The following is a 17,143-nucleotide window of genomic DNA, read 5'->3' as shown; positions in this document are numbered from 1 at the left end:
CTGCTCATTCCCCTGGCTTTTAGTGAACTATTTACTACGTTAATCATACGGCTGCCAAGAATTGTGCGAGGACTTAACAAAGGGTATCACAGTTCCGACATTTAAGATCTACTCCCAAAAATGCGGACTTACCGTTATAACAAAGATATTTCATCCCTAGATGTATTACGTTTTAAAGAACAGATGGGCTCTAAAACAGCGACCGCGCTCGGTACTTAACAAAAACAAAAAAGGCATTTAGATTTCGAAGATTAGGGGGAGGGACACCATGAGGTTGTCACGTCCTGGCAGCCCCAGCCATTTACACACACGATAGGTCCTGGTCTTACTCTACAAAACAATATATAAAATCATACTATTGCCGGCGACAAACGGAAATCCCAGCAAGGCGATATAGAAAAGACTATTTACGTTCGCTTTTCAATAAATATTTTTCCGGTTTTTCTTTTTCTTCCAATGCATTAAGCCCAGAACCTCGCTGCTTTCCTGTGCACCGAAATTATCTGGCAGAGATATTACCTTGTTGAGTGCCGTCTACAACGGAGTGACAGGGTACGTAAGCAAGTCGGGCTAGTACCACGGGCGAAAAGAGCTGGTAACGTATGGAAAGATTAAACCATGCAGCGGCTAGCTGACAAAACGTACACCGCCATGGCTCGTCACTTCCATCTACAGCTAGACTCTGCAGCGCCTTGTTGTGGTCCGTTCGCTTCCAGAACGTTCCACCCATAAGCAACGACAGCCGCAATGTCACGGCATGCGTCACAGACGGTCAGCGGGCCTGCGCCGGAGCAGCGGAAAAACAAAAGAACCATGCAGAAGGCGCGTCCGTTCTGACTCTTACAAGACGATACCAGAGAATCAACAAAGCTCAGCACCGCAGTGTGAATATATATATTTTTTAAACCTGCTGTACTCCGGTACACAAAATCGCTAATGCGCAGAACGCGAACCAGCAGACAGCTTCCCCAGACGCCGGCGGCGACCAATGAGTGGAGATAAGGGGTTGGTCGCAAGTGGCGGGTCACGCGGCAACTCGCGACCCAATGATCGGCCGCCTTGCGACGCGAAAGGGGGGGGGCGCAAGCTGGGGAACAGGGAATGTTGTCAAAGCCCGCACCGGCCGAGGCGGCGGAATGCAGTGAAGGTGCAAGCGGTGATTCGTTTGCGCTCACACTCCGACGGTGGCCGAAGCGCCGGCGGACTCAACACAAGGGTGCCGGGAGGAGGTGAGGACCAGAGGAGGCATTGGGAGGGCGGGTTGGAGGGTGACAGGGAAACTGGGGGCGGGTCGCACCCTCTTTGCTGTCAAGGCCGGCGGTGGTTCCCGGGAGGCGTGGCTAATGTTGCCCTGCCATGAATAAAGAGGGTGTGCGCCCGTGTGTTTTTAACAATGGCGGCACTAGCTGTCCCAGAGGCGCCCTGGCACAATAACAATAGCAGGATTTTTTTTGTGTCCGTAAACACCCCCCCCCCCCCCCCACCTGTAATTCATGCAGCAACAGTGCTGCGGTGTTGGATGCATGTTTATTCTTAGCTGTCATGGGTGCTTGTTTAAGAGAGGGAGAGACATAATGCGACTGGTAAGGTAAAATAAAACAAACACTACTATGTGTTCGTGGGTGAACATTTTGGCCGTAGTCTTTAATATTTATAACCACACATAAACAAACCAGAGTGTGCTTTTGTGCACCGCAGGGTCAGGAAGAGAAGCCCCGCTCATCGCCATCCAGGCATCTTGGAGCTCAGCATTGTTACTACCGGTTACTACAGCCGGTTCCTGAGCTCCGGTTCCTTGCCCAGGTCCACTTTTAGCGTCCAGCAAGCGGAACCGACTTTTCCTTCCTTCCTTTACTTTTTGTCTGTCTGGCGCAGCAATACTTTGGATGTGGGCTTCCTCTGCTCTGCCCCGTGCAGCCACACCTGAGTGGGTCTACGGCTGCCCAGGTCTCCCCGCTGCCCCCCAAGTACTTTCAAGCACATCCTTTTTTATGCTAATGCTTCGAAAATGTCATTTGTAAAGATTTCCATTCCAGCTGCTGAGAAGGTGCATACGTCACAATGGAAAAGATCGTGGTTATTCTGTGGCAAACCTCCATGCCTAATACAAATGAAACCTATGCCATTACCGAATTTCCGATTTTTGACCAAGCTGTTCAGCTTTCTTCTTGACATTTCCACTGCTTTATCAGAAATGGCCCCATGCCAGCGCCATCTGGGTATTCACTCCGACATGAATACTTCAGTACCTCTCCAGCAATAAGCTATGCTATGCAAGGATGAACAAATGTCCAATAACAGCTGTCTCCTTCCCAATCTTGCTAGGTCGTTTCCCCTAGGTGTAAGACTACATATTCTAGTGGGTCCCTGAAACCGATCAACTCCGACATCCTGTTGTGAACCATTTCCCGCAACATGCCTGGTGTTCCCCACCGTGCAGTAATAGTATTTGGAAAATGTAAGCCATGCCTTGTATTCTCTCACGTAACAAAAGGGTGTTCTACAATCCATGCCGATTCTAAAGAACCCTGGCCTAAAAAATTGTAAGGGTTGGGTGGCTTGTTCAATAAGACTGTGTTAAATCAGTTCCTCGCTTAAGCATTTCTTGTAACTCCCTGATGTCCAATCCCCAATTTGTGTCACCGTTTTGACCCCTAGACCCCCAACCCAAGCTGAGGTAGCTGCTCCAATGCTAAGTGAGTGGGTCACAAATGTTGCCGGGTTCCATCCTGCCACTTTAACTGCCTTTGTCAATACCGCTTAAAACTGGAATATGCTAAGAGGTTTTCCATCTTTGTGTATCAATAATTGTTTGTTTGGCATTGGGCGGGTGATGAGAAAAATCCTAATGATCCATACTGGGCAATGTAAATGATCATCGATACAATCTAAATTGATTATACTCCCTTTCCTTTGCTGATCTGTCTTTGATTGTCTTAGACAAATGCTCATACTTTCTTTGGCCATGCTGACGTCACACGTGGCCAACCCATCATCTGACACTGTGAGCCTGATTCATGGAATTATTTGCATGAAAAACGCAGATTTGCGCACCTTTCTGCCCTAACCTCCCCAAACTTCAAACGGATTTTTGGGCAGAAAGGCACACAAATCTGCGTTTTTCACGCAAATAATTCCATGAATTAGGCTGTGTGTTTCTTGCCATCAATTCACTAACCCCGAATGGACCGAAATATGCCAAAGCAAACACTACTCTAAAATAGCTTACTGCTGTTGCTAATAATATGTAATATGTCCTACAATTACCACAACTTTTAAAAAATGTAACAGGCGGCGTGTGTCTGGTTGTGCCTCTTCGATTCTGGGCCAACCTTTTAATGCGTATTTCACAAACGGGTTTTGAGGATCCTCACCCCCTGGTATCTTTTAAAATAAGAAATTGCTGAGAGGTGTGCCACTGCCCATGATTTCCTTTTATTCTGCGCATATGCCCATCCCAAGAAATTGTTCACATCTTGCCTGCTAACCTCCATAATATTTTTAACATCTGTTACCCTTTTGAAAGTATCAAAGCACTTTGTTGTAATGTGCTGGCGCTGTCGAATCTTTGGTCGGTGGAATGTTGGTGTGGAGTGTGCACCTTTTGAGTGTGGAGGTTCTAAGGTAACAGTTGGAGAGAAAGAGAGTGAGCTGTGTGGATGGGTCAGTGATTCTTCCCTATGTACTTGAGAACTTCCCTGTACATCTCTGCCCAATAAACATACATGTAACTTTCCTGGTTCCTGCGTGGTGTATGGTGAAAGGACCCCACTTTGGGTACTACAGTGGCGGCAAGGATTTACTTGCCAGGACCAGGAGCTGCTGCAGGGGAGCAGCGGGCAGAAGACACTGTCCCCAAAAGCTACCCATCCCCCAGCAACCCAGGTATGGGTACCTTGCAGGCCGGGCGGTGCAAGGAGGTGCTGACAGGTGTCCTAGTCTGATGGACAGTGTGAGGGATACACAGTGCCTTTGGAGCAAGCAGCTTTTCCGCTGCCGGTGGGTGTTGGCAGCATTTCCGCTGTCAATATGTAGTGGGAGGAGTCCTGTGGCTGGGCGGTGCAGGAAGAGTGAGTCCCCTGCCTGTTGGTTATCTGCGGTGCACAGAACAAGGAACGTCACTGTGGGGGAGTTCTGTCTTCCGGTGCCCGCCGCGGTGAGGAGGGGGCAGATTGGGCAAGGAGACATGCAGAGTCCGGTACCAGGTGGGGCGGGGGGATACTGGGCAAGAAGACATGCAGAATCCGGTGTCTGCAACAGTGAGGCGGGTGCCAATGCTGATTGAGAGCAGGAGCGCAGAGAAGGGGACGAGGTAGCAAGTTGTTCGGCCATGATCAAGCTTAATGGTGACGTCAGAGGAATAGACGTCGAGACGAAGCAGCATCGGGAGGAACACTGCGTTTCAACGGCACGCAGCGTGACTTCAACCATTGAAATGGAACACTGCATTCCAAGGAGGAATCGTTTTCAGCTGCCAGCGATGTGGGACGTCGGGAGCCGTTTTGGGACCACGGTTGTGGTAGACGAGGGACAAGGAGACATCAGGGGACTGCAATGGAGTCTCCAGTTTCCGATGGGCATCTGGACATGGGGAGATGTCCTATATGCACCGTGGGTAAGACTTCATGCGAGGTGTTATGTGGAAGGTGCCAAAGACTTTTGAAATGGCACCGCTTTCCTTATTACCATGCCTGACCACTCCAACACTATTGTATTCTGGCTATCGTATTCCTTATACTTTGTTAGTCTTTCCACAAGCGTGCCTTCTAGCACCACAACAAGTTCTACTTCCTTGTCTCCATCTCAAACGTGCTCCTTAGCACCCTGACAAGTTCCACTTTCTTGTCAATTCATTTAATCACTAAGTTCTGTTTCATTCGATCCCAATCGGGATCTTGCTTCAGTGGGCCTCATTATGACCCTGCCAGTCCGGAAACAACGAAGACGGTAAATCCACCACCACTGTTGTTTCCCAACCGGCTGATTCCGAGTTCTGCAGGTGGGCGGTGTCACTCCCGCCTGCAGGCAGAAATGGAAACACCGGCTCCGTCATGGACGGAACCAATGTTTCCATTGTCCCCATCCCCATGGATTCCTGCGGGAATGGGGATTTACGGAATTCCGCCTCTGGAATTACCGGGTCACTGTAGTTGTAATGCCCCAGTGATTCCGGCAATCACAGAGGCGGAATGGTATTTCAGGTCTGGCGCAGCCTGCCGGTTTTTCCGGCACAGCTACCGCCGGACTCGTAATGAGGCCCAGTGTGTTTTCTTCTCCTGTTTTCATAATATGTACTGTATCAGTATTTTAAAAAATGCATTGTGAAACCTAGGCCTTTCTCCCTCTATTCAGGATTCTCAAACTTAGGTGTGTTTTCTTCTCCTGTTTAAAATGTGCTTTTTGATAGCTCTTTAATCCAGAGTGTCGTCGTCTTATCCTATTGGTCTACCGGCTTGCCTCTCGCTGTTGCGTCTGCCTGCACCATGCCCTGTGTCCTTCTCTAGTCTTTTCCCCCCTCTCCCTTCCACCTCTCTCCTCTCCCCTCCTACTCTCTGGTGCTCTCTGTCTCTCCTATCTTCTCTAACTGCTTCTCTATTGACTATCTTGCTCTCCTCACTAAATCTGGTAGGAAGAAGTTTAAAAAGGACATCCTGGTCTTCAACCTAGGCCTCCCTAGCGCTGACACCTACACCAGTGCCTCCTCCAAGGAAACTCTCACCGACATCCTCTTTGTCGTTCCCTCGCCAGACCTATGGACCCTAGATATGGTCTCTGTGCTCTCGCCTTTCTCTTCTTCTCTCATTAATGGCGGCACCCGGTGGGATGCCCTCCTGGCCACCTTCCATTTCTCTAAGGTCATCATTAATGTTTACACGAATTGGACTGTCCTGGTCCAAGGCCCTCAGGCCAACCTTTACCTCTTTGATAGACGCTTCCCGTGCCTCATCAATTTCCTTTCTTCTCCTGCTGTCCCCTCTCCACCCTCCACGACTTCCTTGCCTTCCCCTTCTGCCTCCTCCTCCTCGGCTATCTTGCCTTCTCTTTCCCCCTCTGCCCTCTCTTGGGCTCCTTCTACACCTTTGCAAGGCGTACCTCTGATCTGTACCCCTCTCCGGAATTACGACGGCAACCTTCTCCACATTGCCACTAGCTCAGCTGTCAAACACTCCGGCATCTGTCGCCTTCTGGAAGAACTTGACCTCGATGTCCTCGGTCTCACCTAGACATGGTTCACGGCCAGCTCTGGCACAAGCTTTGACACGCTCCTCCCTGACGGCTACAAGATCCTCTCCACACCCAGGTCCAACCGCTCCAGAGGGGGTGTAACCCTGATCTTCCCTGAGTGGACTCCTGCGTCTTGTCACTCCTATGCAGGCCTACTCCTCTTTTGAATGCCTCGTCTGCAGGCTCTCGCTCTCCCATAGCCATTCCCTTACTGTGGCTACTATCGGGCACCTGGTCAGATCTCCTCTACTCTGAGTGGGCGGACCTCTCCTCTTCACTCCTGGCCTCAACCACTCAGCTGCTCCTTCTTGGAGACTTCAACATCCATCTGTATGCCTCCTGTCCTCCCTCGGGACTGTTTTGCGACCTCTGCGACTCTCTCGCTCACTCACTATTCTCCCCTCTGGCCTGACTCACTCTGCAGGGCACACTCTGGATGTTCTGATCTCCTCAGACCTTCCCCTTTCTGTCCCTCTCTCTTTGAGTGATCGCTTTTCCATTCCTCCCATCTCACCCTCCTTACCCCTCTGGCCAAGCCACATCCATCACTGCTACCCACCTTCTCGGTCATCCGACCCATGAAGCACGTATTAGTTGATGCTTTCGCCGCCACCTTCTCACCCCCCCTTTGGCTGACTTTCACCCTGATACAGCCCTCTCTGTTCTCCACTCTACTATATCTGATACTCTTGATATCCTTGCCCCTATAATGAGAATCCGCCTGAAGTCCAAAGCCAAGTTCAACTCCTGGTACGACTCAGACCTCGTCAACCTAAAACGCAAGTGCAGGGTGGCTGAGAGGAAATGGCGTGCTTCATGTACATCCTCTGACAAACTGGCTTGCCGCCTGCTCCAAAGGCAATACCGGCTCTCTGTCCTCACCGAGAAGAGGGCTCATATCCAATCCCGCATCTAACAACTCGGCTGAACTCTTTTAAAATCTGCAAGGAACTGGCCAATCATGCCGCAGTCTCTACCTCTCCTCTCCCTTCCCAGGCCCTCTGCACGGCATTGGCCTCTCGCTTCATCTCTAAAACTCAGGACATCCTGGCCTCACTCTCCTCCTCTTCCCCTCCCTATCCCTAGTCCCTGCTCTTCCTCTGGCCCTTCTGTAGCCCCCTCTCCTCCCTCCTTCTCTGCCTTTCCCCTGTTCTCCGCAGACAAGGTTTCTAGACAAGTCTGATCTATGAAAGTCTTGTCAAAAAAGGTTCACCCTTGTTCCTCCAAAACCATCAAGGACCACATTGATGCCCTGGCTGACTTCTGCAACCACTCCTTCGCCACTGGAGTCTTCCCAACCCCCCTGAAGCAGTCCCTTGTGCACCCTCTTCTTAAGAAACCCTCTGCCGACCCCTCCTGCTCGGCTAACTATCGCCCAATCTCCATCACCCCCTTCCTCAGCAAGCTCCTGGAGAAACAGGCCATCTTCCAGCTTAATCTCCAAACTGAATCTGTTGGTTGTCTTCATGACCATCAGTCTGGCTTCATAGCTGCCAGAAGCACGTAAACTGCTCTCTTGAACATCAGTGAAGACCTGCTCTCCAACCTTGCCCACCACATTGCTGCTCTCTGCCCCAATTTTCAGTGCTATGCGGATGACAACCAGCTCATATTCAGGCTACCTTCGGCCACCTCTTCTCCTACCCTCATTTGTGACTGTCTGCCATCCAGGAATGGTGCCGCCATTGACCTCTGCCTTAATGCCAGTAAGACTGAGATTCTCCTCATTGGCACACCTGCTCCCTCCTTTCCTGTAGCTCTCTGGCCGGCCTCTCTTGCCCCTCTTATTGCTCCCACCTGCAAGGCTAAAAACCTCAGGGTCATCTTCGACTCCACACTCTCCTTCTCTCCTCACATCTCTGACGTCTCTAAGAAGTCACACTACCAGCTGCACCTCCTCAGAGGTATTCTTCCTTTCCCCCAGAAGCTCACTGTATCCAGAGCTCTTGTTCTCTCTAGGCTGGATTACTGCAACAGCCTCTTTCTAAATCTGCCTGCCTCTACTCTCCGCCCTTTGCAACTCATCCAGAACAGGACTGCGAGACTTGTCCTTGGCCTCAAGCCCAGGGATCGTATCTCCCCAGGATTGAAATCTCTGCACTGGCTCCCAGTGGCTGCAAGGATTAAGTTCAAAACCCTATGCATTGTCCACAAGGCCTTCTGGGACATTGGGCCTCAATACCTTCAACTCTCTCTTCCTAAATATCTTCCTTCTCCAGCTCTTCGCTCATCCACCACCAACTCCTTCAGGGTCAGTCGCTTCTCCAAGCAACGAATTGGTGGAAGATCTTTCTTTGGCTGTGACCTCCCTCTGGAACAGCCTCCCTGCCACTCTTAAACTTGGTTCCTCAAAACCTTTCTCTTTGCTTCTGCTTTTTCTCCTCCCCCCCTGCTGACCGCCTGGCTGTAACCGGAACTGCACTGGCTACCTGGACACCCTATGATCTCTGGCCCAGCCCCCCCCGCCAATCTCACACACCTGCACTGCCTGCCTGGCAACCCCTGCACTTGGGGACTGTTTCTGTATCCCTACAGTCCACCTACCAGCACTTGACACCTGATGTCTGCACTTACCCTTGCACCGTTACATTACTTATTGTTATTATCTATTCCCATGTACTGCACTGTCCTTCTCCCCCTCCCACGCGCTTGCCGCGATCTGAATGACGCCTGGCCTAGTAGGATTGTTGTCTGTCCTCCCTTTGTTCCCCCTCCCTTGCCTCGTCACACCATGAAACACTTGTGTATAGGCACGTTATAAATGCCATATCATATCAATATTCTCTTCGTAGCCTTTCCCGGTCGACTTTCACTTCCATTAACTTTATTTAACTTGCTTTTCACCTCAGCAATACTTTGTTCAAATTTCACATTTCCCAGAGACTTTTGACAATGCAGTATTCCACAGGGCCACTCCGTTACTTTGTTTGGTCACAGTTCAATACAATCAAAGCTTTCTTTTAACGCTTCTCGCTTCTTACGCGTAACCTTGCTTGCAACTTGGTAAGCATTTGCGTCGTTACAAACCGGGCTCTCATCACTTTGAACTCACCGTCTGTACTTTAACAGCACGTCCTTCACGATTCTTTTATCCGAGGTAAGGGTCTCTCCCCTCCTGCCTCATAGACCTTCCTGGGTGGCTTCGCTGTCCAAGGGACACAAGCAATCTCTTGGCACAACATTTGGAGAGATTAACCAGCTTCTCGGCTTCCTTTGACAAACCCTTTTGACCCCTTGGAGACCCGGCTCCCTCGCCACGCTTTCTCCTGCTTCAACCTGCAGCCTTGTATCATCTCGGCATCCCGTTCTCTCAAGCATGGTCCTCACTAGCCTCAGCTCAGCTGCTCGACATCTCGCATGCTCTCCTTCTCGAATTTGCCTTTGCGTTCCTGGCTTTCCGTGCTCCCTTTGTGAATCTGGGTTCCACCTTTTATACTTAGTTCGGTTCTCAATTGGATTCAGGTGTTTGGTGGCTAATTGCCTGACTTCGCCTGTCCTCATTAGAGGGACATTTATAGAAACAGATAGTCCTTTTGAGTATAGGTGTTCTGACTTAATGTTAAGACAGGAGAAGCATTGAGGGATCTGGGGAAACCAGGGATCTGGTTGACAGGTTGAGGGGATGTCGGTTAGGGGTTTATTTGAAAGGGTGCTAGCATATCTCACCCTTGGGTAATCTCTTCCCAATCCCAAGGGACCTTCCACCCTGGTGATCCTCCCTCGCTAGTCCGCCCCCAGGGTCGGGATCCAAAAGCGAGGGCCCTCCCCAGGCCACTTATTTGGATGATTCCCTGGAAGTAGGAGGGGAAAAACCATTAGTCTTGTCACAGAAGCCATCTTCAATCTTCTTGCTGCTTTCTCTGTCAGGGAAGACTTACAGCTATACCTTCAATGCCTGCAGATTTACTGGTGCCCCCCATCTCAAGACTTTCTTTATGCATTCTTTCCTTCTGCTGCTCTCTGATTGCTTCCCAAGAGGGCCTCCTTTGTGCTTTTTGAACTGCTATGTGCTGCATTGATGTGTGAACCTACATTTGCTGCTGCAATTACAGAAATCCTTTTCAAACTTGCAGAATGTTGTGCTGATTCCACGCCCCCCCCATTCTGCTGAAGGGGGTTGCGTACGATGCGTAGAAAGGGTCTCTGACTCCCAAAATATTTCCACAGAAAGGAGTAATTTTAACTATACTGCTGATAGTTGCTGTCACATGTCATGTCCTATTTGTGTTCTGGCAAAAGGATATCTCTCCGGTCTGGCTTGTGTTGGGTGGAGTGGATGGGTGTTGAGCTTAGTTGTGCTATATTAGCCTTTAATACATTAAATATGTATATGTTTGCCTCTTCACATCCTGTGTCAGGGTATCTGTTAATCATCATCCTGAACTTCCTGTCTTAATTGAGCCATGCCCCCCCACAACCCAAATTCTTTGTAAACTGTACAAATTCTGTCAAGGTGAGGGTGAGAGCATTAGGTAAAATAGAACACTGCGCTGATCATGGTTTATTCCGGGTGTGGATCCTGCTGCCGGTTGTTAGGTTCTTATGGGACAATGCTCTTATGTCCCATATTGTAGTGTCACTGTGACCGCTCATCCTGTCTGCAGATGCCTCGCTGGCCTTATAGCTGGCTATAACACAGAGGGTATAATTGTGGACCAAATTAGGTCAATCTTGCATTCCTACCGTGGATCAAGAATCATGGTAACGCTCTATCACGGTTTAGGGAGAAAACATTCTACTAAACCTATTGTATATGTGTTGTTTCACTATTACGTCATACACACAACAGGCTGTCCCTACCAGAAGAACACCCTGTCCCTGTCTATGGCAAGCTTGCCCTAGAGGTTGGGTGTAGCACCGCCTATCTAAGAGGGATAGAGTGGAGAAGATTTCCCTATTCAAACTACCACAATTAAAAAGCCAGTTCCAAGTAGCTGATGATAAAGTGTTTGGGCATTCTACATTAGATAATGTCCAATTCTGGGGTCTGCTAGAGCTCACTGTTTATTGTAAAGTATCCTTCTTTATTAGCCACTGCAGTGCCAGCTACTAGATATCTCTGTAAACTTGAACTGGTATACAAACACACATGTACGGCTCCTTGTCTATAGGTGCCTAAAAATGCAGAGAAAGATCTGCAACAAGAGATCTATGGAGGACCTGATCTGTCAATCAGGTCTTACTAAACTTTTGATGTCTATGACAGCTTACTTGGTACACAGATTATCAGTAGCATGAGACCAGCTCATGCTGTAAAAAGGTCGACTGGTTTCATAACCATAACAATTTAGGTCATCTTCAGCAGGACGCAGTAGTGGTTCAAAATGATGGGGTCTTGGCTCCCTTTTGGGCAGGTAATTGGGCCCACTGCAGTGCTTCTATGTTGCCCCTTACAGAAACTTGATAGTCAAATCACTATGCATATTGTTGCAAGCGGTGTACGTATTTCTTCACCTAGTTTATACAAATATAACAGATAGCCTAGGCAAAAGGAACCTTTTGTATTTCCTATCAGGGCCTGGTCTATTGAACACAAAAGGGGAGGAGGGGCAAGGGAAGTGAAAGGGGCTATGGGGAGTGCTCTGTGAGAGTGAACTTGCATTCTGGCGTCACCCTATACATGCATAAGTGGTTTTCCTCATATCCATTACGTGAGCAACTAATGCATTGCCTGAGTAGTATCTTACCACCGTTCCGTGGTGAGCACTCAGTAATGGGCTGCCCGTTGTTCTATGTTCGGGCGTACACAACCTTACGATCCTGTTGAACAAAAGCAAAAGTACAAATTGAAATGACCCGTCTGTATACTACAGATTAAAGAATAATACATAAAGGGTGCTGCATCTCGTTTCGTGAGCCGCTTATCGGCAAGGAAGTATAATTTGGCACACGTTTGTGTCTGTTGTCAAACCCTTGTTTCTATTTTCAAATGGATCCCGCTTTCATCTGGTAAGCCAAACCTCAAGGTTGAGCTTGCTACATTACTAAGTGAGCCCTTCCTAGAGTAAGGAAACATTAGGAAAGGGGGGTAAGGTAAAAGCGTTGGTACAAAGCAGTGGTCTTAATGGCCATACTAATTTCTGGTCGCTCCCTCACGGGACACGCGCTTACCGTGGCTGTGCAGCGGTGTAGTCCCAAACGCTATGTCAGTTGCTTCAGATGCGATGTTTTGATTATGGTAGCCGTGGCCTACTAAAGTGAAAGAGCGGTCGACGTAATTGCGGTCAGCTCTAGGATCCCAGTGCCATTTTGGCACTGGAGACGGCAGAGGCCATCTTGGGTCAGGCCCATTGCGGCGTGTGTATGAGGAGGTTCCGCCAGGTAGTCACGTCGTGGAATCGCCAAGAATGCTGATTATACATATTAAGCACGTATCGTGCAAGCTGCTCTATTAGAACTCACTGTGTCTTTCATAATTGTGGTCCTAAAAATTAGTAGTGACTAGTTATGCCTATTTGGATCTAACTGGTCAACATGATGTGCAAATAATTCTATGCATGTTATGTGTTGTGTCGTGAATCCAGGGTAATAAATAAGACCACATGGTGTGTGATAGTATTGGATATGTGTAAATGTTGTAAATAGGTGGCAAGGCCCGTAAGACTTTCTGCTTATGAATGCGGATGGTGCCTAATCGCATCTGCATACGCTCCCATTATGAGCTCAGAAGGTGGTGAGATCTGAATGTAAAGTTAATACCTTTTTGAAACACATCCCCCACTGAGTAGCTAATATTTTGTATTTCCTATCTGTTTATATTTTTATAAACTAGGTGAAGAAATACATACACTGCTTGCAACAATATGCATAGTGATTTGACTAGCATGTTTTTGTAAGGGGCTACATAGTGATCCCCTCCTCCCTGTCTTTGTCACCTTCTCCTAAGACAAAGAAGAACTGCAGTGGGCCCAATTACCAGCCCAAAAGGGAGCCAAGACCCCATTGTTTTGAACCACTATTGCATCCTGATGAAGATGACCTAAATTGTTATGGTTATGAAACCGGTCGACTTTTTACAGCATGAGCTGGTCTCGTGGTACTGATGATCTGTGTACTGAGTAACCTGTCATAGACATCACAAGTTTAGTAAGACCTGAGTGACAGATCGGGTCCTCTATAGATCTCTTGTTGCAGATCTTTCTCTGCATTTTTAGGCACCTATAGACAAGGAGCCGTACATGTGTGTTTGTATACCAGTTCAAGTTTACGGAGATATCTAGTAGCTGGCACTGCACTGGCTAATAAAGGATACATTACAATGAACAGTGAGCTCTAGTAGACCCCAGAATTGGACATTATCTAATGTAGAATGTCCAAACACTTGATCAGCTACTTGGAACTGGCTTTTTAATTGTGGTAGTTTCAATAGGGAAAGCTTCTCCACTCTATCCCTCTTAGATAGGCGCTGCTATACCCGACCTCTAGGGCAAGCTTGCCATAGACAGGGACTGGGTGTTCTTCTGGTAGGGACAACCTGTTCTGTGTGTATGACGTAATAGTGAAATAACACCTATACACTATGTTTAGTAGAATGTTTTCTTATAGCTGGCTATCCAGCAAAAACATCACATTGGAAATATCCATCAAAACCCAAGGCTCAGCACATTACTTACCCACCTTGATAAAGACCTTCATGGTCGAAACGCGTGTCGGCACCTTGTATGCGATCGGGCACTCTTTATGCTAAAAAACCAGGGCACTTTGTATGCCAATAAAGCAGCACTCTAAATGCAAAACAGAAGTGCTTGACTTTTTATTTACCCGCTTCGTACACACAACCTAACTGGTCACGCTACTCATGGTCCAGCGCCCTGATTGTACGTGGGTCTTACCAACCCCTTCTCACTGTACAAATTCTATGCCCATATATGACACGAGCGCTGTGCCTTCCTCTGGGAATTATTTCATTATTATAGTACCTAATCTATGGAAAGCTGCTAACCAATCCTGAATTTCTTTTTTCCATCAGTACCCTCTTGAAGGTATTTTTTTCACCATCCTTTTTTAATTTTGTACCCTCTCGATTGATGTCAAACCCCTCCTCTCAGACGCTTAAGAGCGAAACAATGTCAATGAATTCCATATCTTTTTTACTTTTTTTCTATATGACAGGCCAATGTTTTGGTAAGTGTCTTTTCCCACAGAGTGTCTCCCACACTTAGTTTTAAAACGCTCTGCTCTTTTTTTGTTATGGCTTCTTCCTGTGTCATTCTTTATTTTCCCCCCTATTTTATTTTTGAATCTATACTCCTAAATGCTTTCTTTCTTCTTCATCACTGCTACTTGTCAGCTCTTGGTCATCACCTTTCTTTTCTTTCATTTTCTTTTTAAATAAAATTCCCAGTAACATTCCCTTTTCACCTCGCCTGTGTCATTGGAGCACAGGCATTCCTCAAAACCTTTGTTAAATTCTATTTTCATAGTACCTGAAATACTTCTTTCGTTACTTATTCATTTAGAACTCTTCTTTGATGGCTCCGCTGCCTCCGACTATTCTCCCCTCTTCCTCTGTTGCCACAGCACTCACCCATCTGATTTCTCTCATCCGACTTCGTCGCTCTCTGGGAAAAGGCTGGGTGATGCACTCACGTCTCCTTGCGTATCTCACGGCTCCTCATCCTGTCGTAGCCTCTTGTTGACCCAAAGCAAACTCCTGTTCAGCTGCTTTTATTAATGCAAGCAAATGTCCATCCATTGTGCTTTGTTCTGCCATCCGTGAGGGTGGGGTGCTAGCCGACTCCTGTCAGATAAACCTTGCTGCAGTTTGCTGTGTGGGCTCCACCTGTGAGCAGCCTTCTCTGCTCCCTGCTCCTTTTTAGAAGCACAGATCCGCTGCCCTCGCTTGGTTTCACTTGCAGCAGTTACTGTGCAAGCAGCGTCTGCCTGCAGTCGGATCCGCCTCCTGCTTCGTTAGAAGCATGGACCTGCTGTCCTCTTTAGTGGTCTTTTTTTTAGCCGGCAACTTGGAGCTGTTGCTGTGCAAGCAGTGTCCTAATCCGATTCCTTCTTCGTTAGAATCACAAAACCGATGCCCTTGTTAGTGCTCACCCTTCGATGAGCCACTTGAGGCCTCCACTGGCACACCTTCCACGTGCATGCCATTCACTGAGATGTATCCAGGTGCTGTCGTCCCTCGTTCCCAGCCCGGGATACAACTAAGGGCAAAAAATGAGTCTTGCTCCCGACAGTAAGATGCACAGCTGCTGAAAAGATAACCCAGCACGCTCCATTCTGAGCTTTTTCTACCAGACCACAATCTGCCACTGTGAGGGGCACAATTGAAAATTGTGCCTTCTCCTTGCAAGGCTGCTTGGTTTATCCTCCTAAAAGCACTGGAGGCAAGCCTCTCGGGCGCCAGTAGCCCTTTTGTTCCTAAGGATCCTGCCTCTCTATTTTGCGCCATACAACTGTAGTCCCAGACTCCCTGCTTATCTTTTCCTGCCTCTCACCTTTGAAGTGCAAAGGTGCTAACTGCCAACCCAGCCTGCAGTGGAGACCTCCTGGTCCTGTTCTACTCCCCTGTTGTTGTACTGTGCTCTGAACAAAACGTATGGGTGGGGGCTTTTGCCCCTGAGGGTAGCTGATAGGTCTGCCTGTCTCACCCCCTTAGAGCCTCTGACCTTTTACATCATAGCCTGTGGTCATTTCAGGTCCAAGGACATATCTCCCCTTACATGCTCTGCTTGGTGCCTGATCTGCGTGTGCTGTTCCTGTCCCTGGTCCTCACCCCAACCCCCAAACATACCTTGTGCTTGAATACTTACTTCCTCTATGAACTGTCATGCTGGGTGTTTGCATATCATGTCTCCTCTGTTTTTGTATGTGCTTTTTTGTATACACTGAACTGGGATATTTGTCGTTGGATCCTTGTTTACATCATTTTCTTTGCAGTTATGTATGGCTTTAACTCCCCCTTTTGGTCTTTGATGGATGCTTACCTGATCTTTTGTACTGTGCAGAAGGGGCTTGCTTGTTACATTACTGGAATACTGGCTGTTAGGTTACCACACCTGTCATGAGTGCTTGTTGAATGCTTTCCTATGTTTCCCTACCGCCCCAATGCTTCCTCTGCCCATCTCCTGTTAGGGCGACCCTTGATTTTACCAGGTGATTGCTTAGTTACCTGCACCCGAATATTGTCCCGGGGGCTTGCTTAGCTTCCCCCTTCCAGGCTTATCTTTTCCAAATCCTGCTAGTTTGGACTCCCCATCATTGTGCTGAGACTCTTGGTTGACCCCACCCCTTCATTGTGCTGGGGGGGCTTGCTTGACCCCACCTTCATTGTGCTGGGAGAGGGGTTTGTTTGACCTCCCACCCAATCATTATGCTGGAGGACTTGCTTCCCCGCCCTTCATCACACAGAACCTGCTTGATTTGCCCCTCTCCCTTCACTGTGCTGTGGGCTTGCTTGCTACACCCCCTCCCCCCGCATCATTTTGCAGGGATTGCTACACCATCCTCCCAGCAATATGCCATATGTTTCCTTACCCCCTGCCAGGGACCTGCTTACCGCCCTGCCAGTCACTTGCTTAACCACTCTTTTCTGGCTTGGATAGAGGCTTCCCTAGCAGGTCTTCTCTCCCGTGGTCGCAGTAGGGCTTTCTTAGCCACCCTCTCTCCCCATCATACCATGGACTTGGTTAATTAATTTCTGTTACAGTCGGTGCTTACTTTGTCCACCTCTGTGTTATGTTGAGTTGGCTTGGCCCCTCCATCCTCCTGTCACATTGGTGCTTGCTTGGAGCCCCCCTTTTTCTGTCATGTTGGGTGCTCTTCTATATTTGCTGTCATGCTGAATGTTTGCATTGCCCTCCCTATGTTGGGTCCCCGCATAGCTCACTTTACTTGAGTCATCTTTTGTGGTCCATGCTTCTTGTTTAGTCCTGCTCCCTGTGTTGTAAAGTTGTGTGCTCCCTGA

At 48.4% G+C, this 17,143-nt stretch overlaps 1 protein-coding gene across 2 annotated transcripts in view; it reads left to right on the top strand.

Annotated features, from left to right (window-relative positions):
• The first annotated feature begins 963 nt into the window (after window positions 1-963).
• The window catches only part of ANKRD12 (ankyrin repeat domain 12), a 1,194,452-nt gene continuing 1,178,272 nt past the window's right edge, over window positions 964-17,143 (top strand). For both annotated transcript variants that reach the window (XM_069613394.1, XM_069613393.1), the window contains exon 1: window positions 964-1,229. The gene's annotated coding sequence lies outside the window, so the exon portion shown is untranslated. The remainder of the gene's footprint in view (window positions 1,230-17,143) is intronic.

The sequence above is a fragment of the Ambystoma mexicanum genome, chromosome 5p, assembly GCF_040938575.1.
Source record: "Ambystoma mexicanum isolate Mex_15411 chromosome 5p, UKY_AmexF1_1, whole genome shotgun sequence".
Lineage (NCBI taxonomy): Eukaryota > Metazoa > Chordata > Amphibia > Caudata > Ambystomatidae > Ambystoma > Ambystoma mexicanum.
The sequence above is the reverse complement of the archived record's forward strand: the minus strand, read 5'-3'. Positions and strand labels throughout refer to the sequence as shown.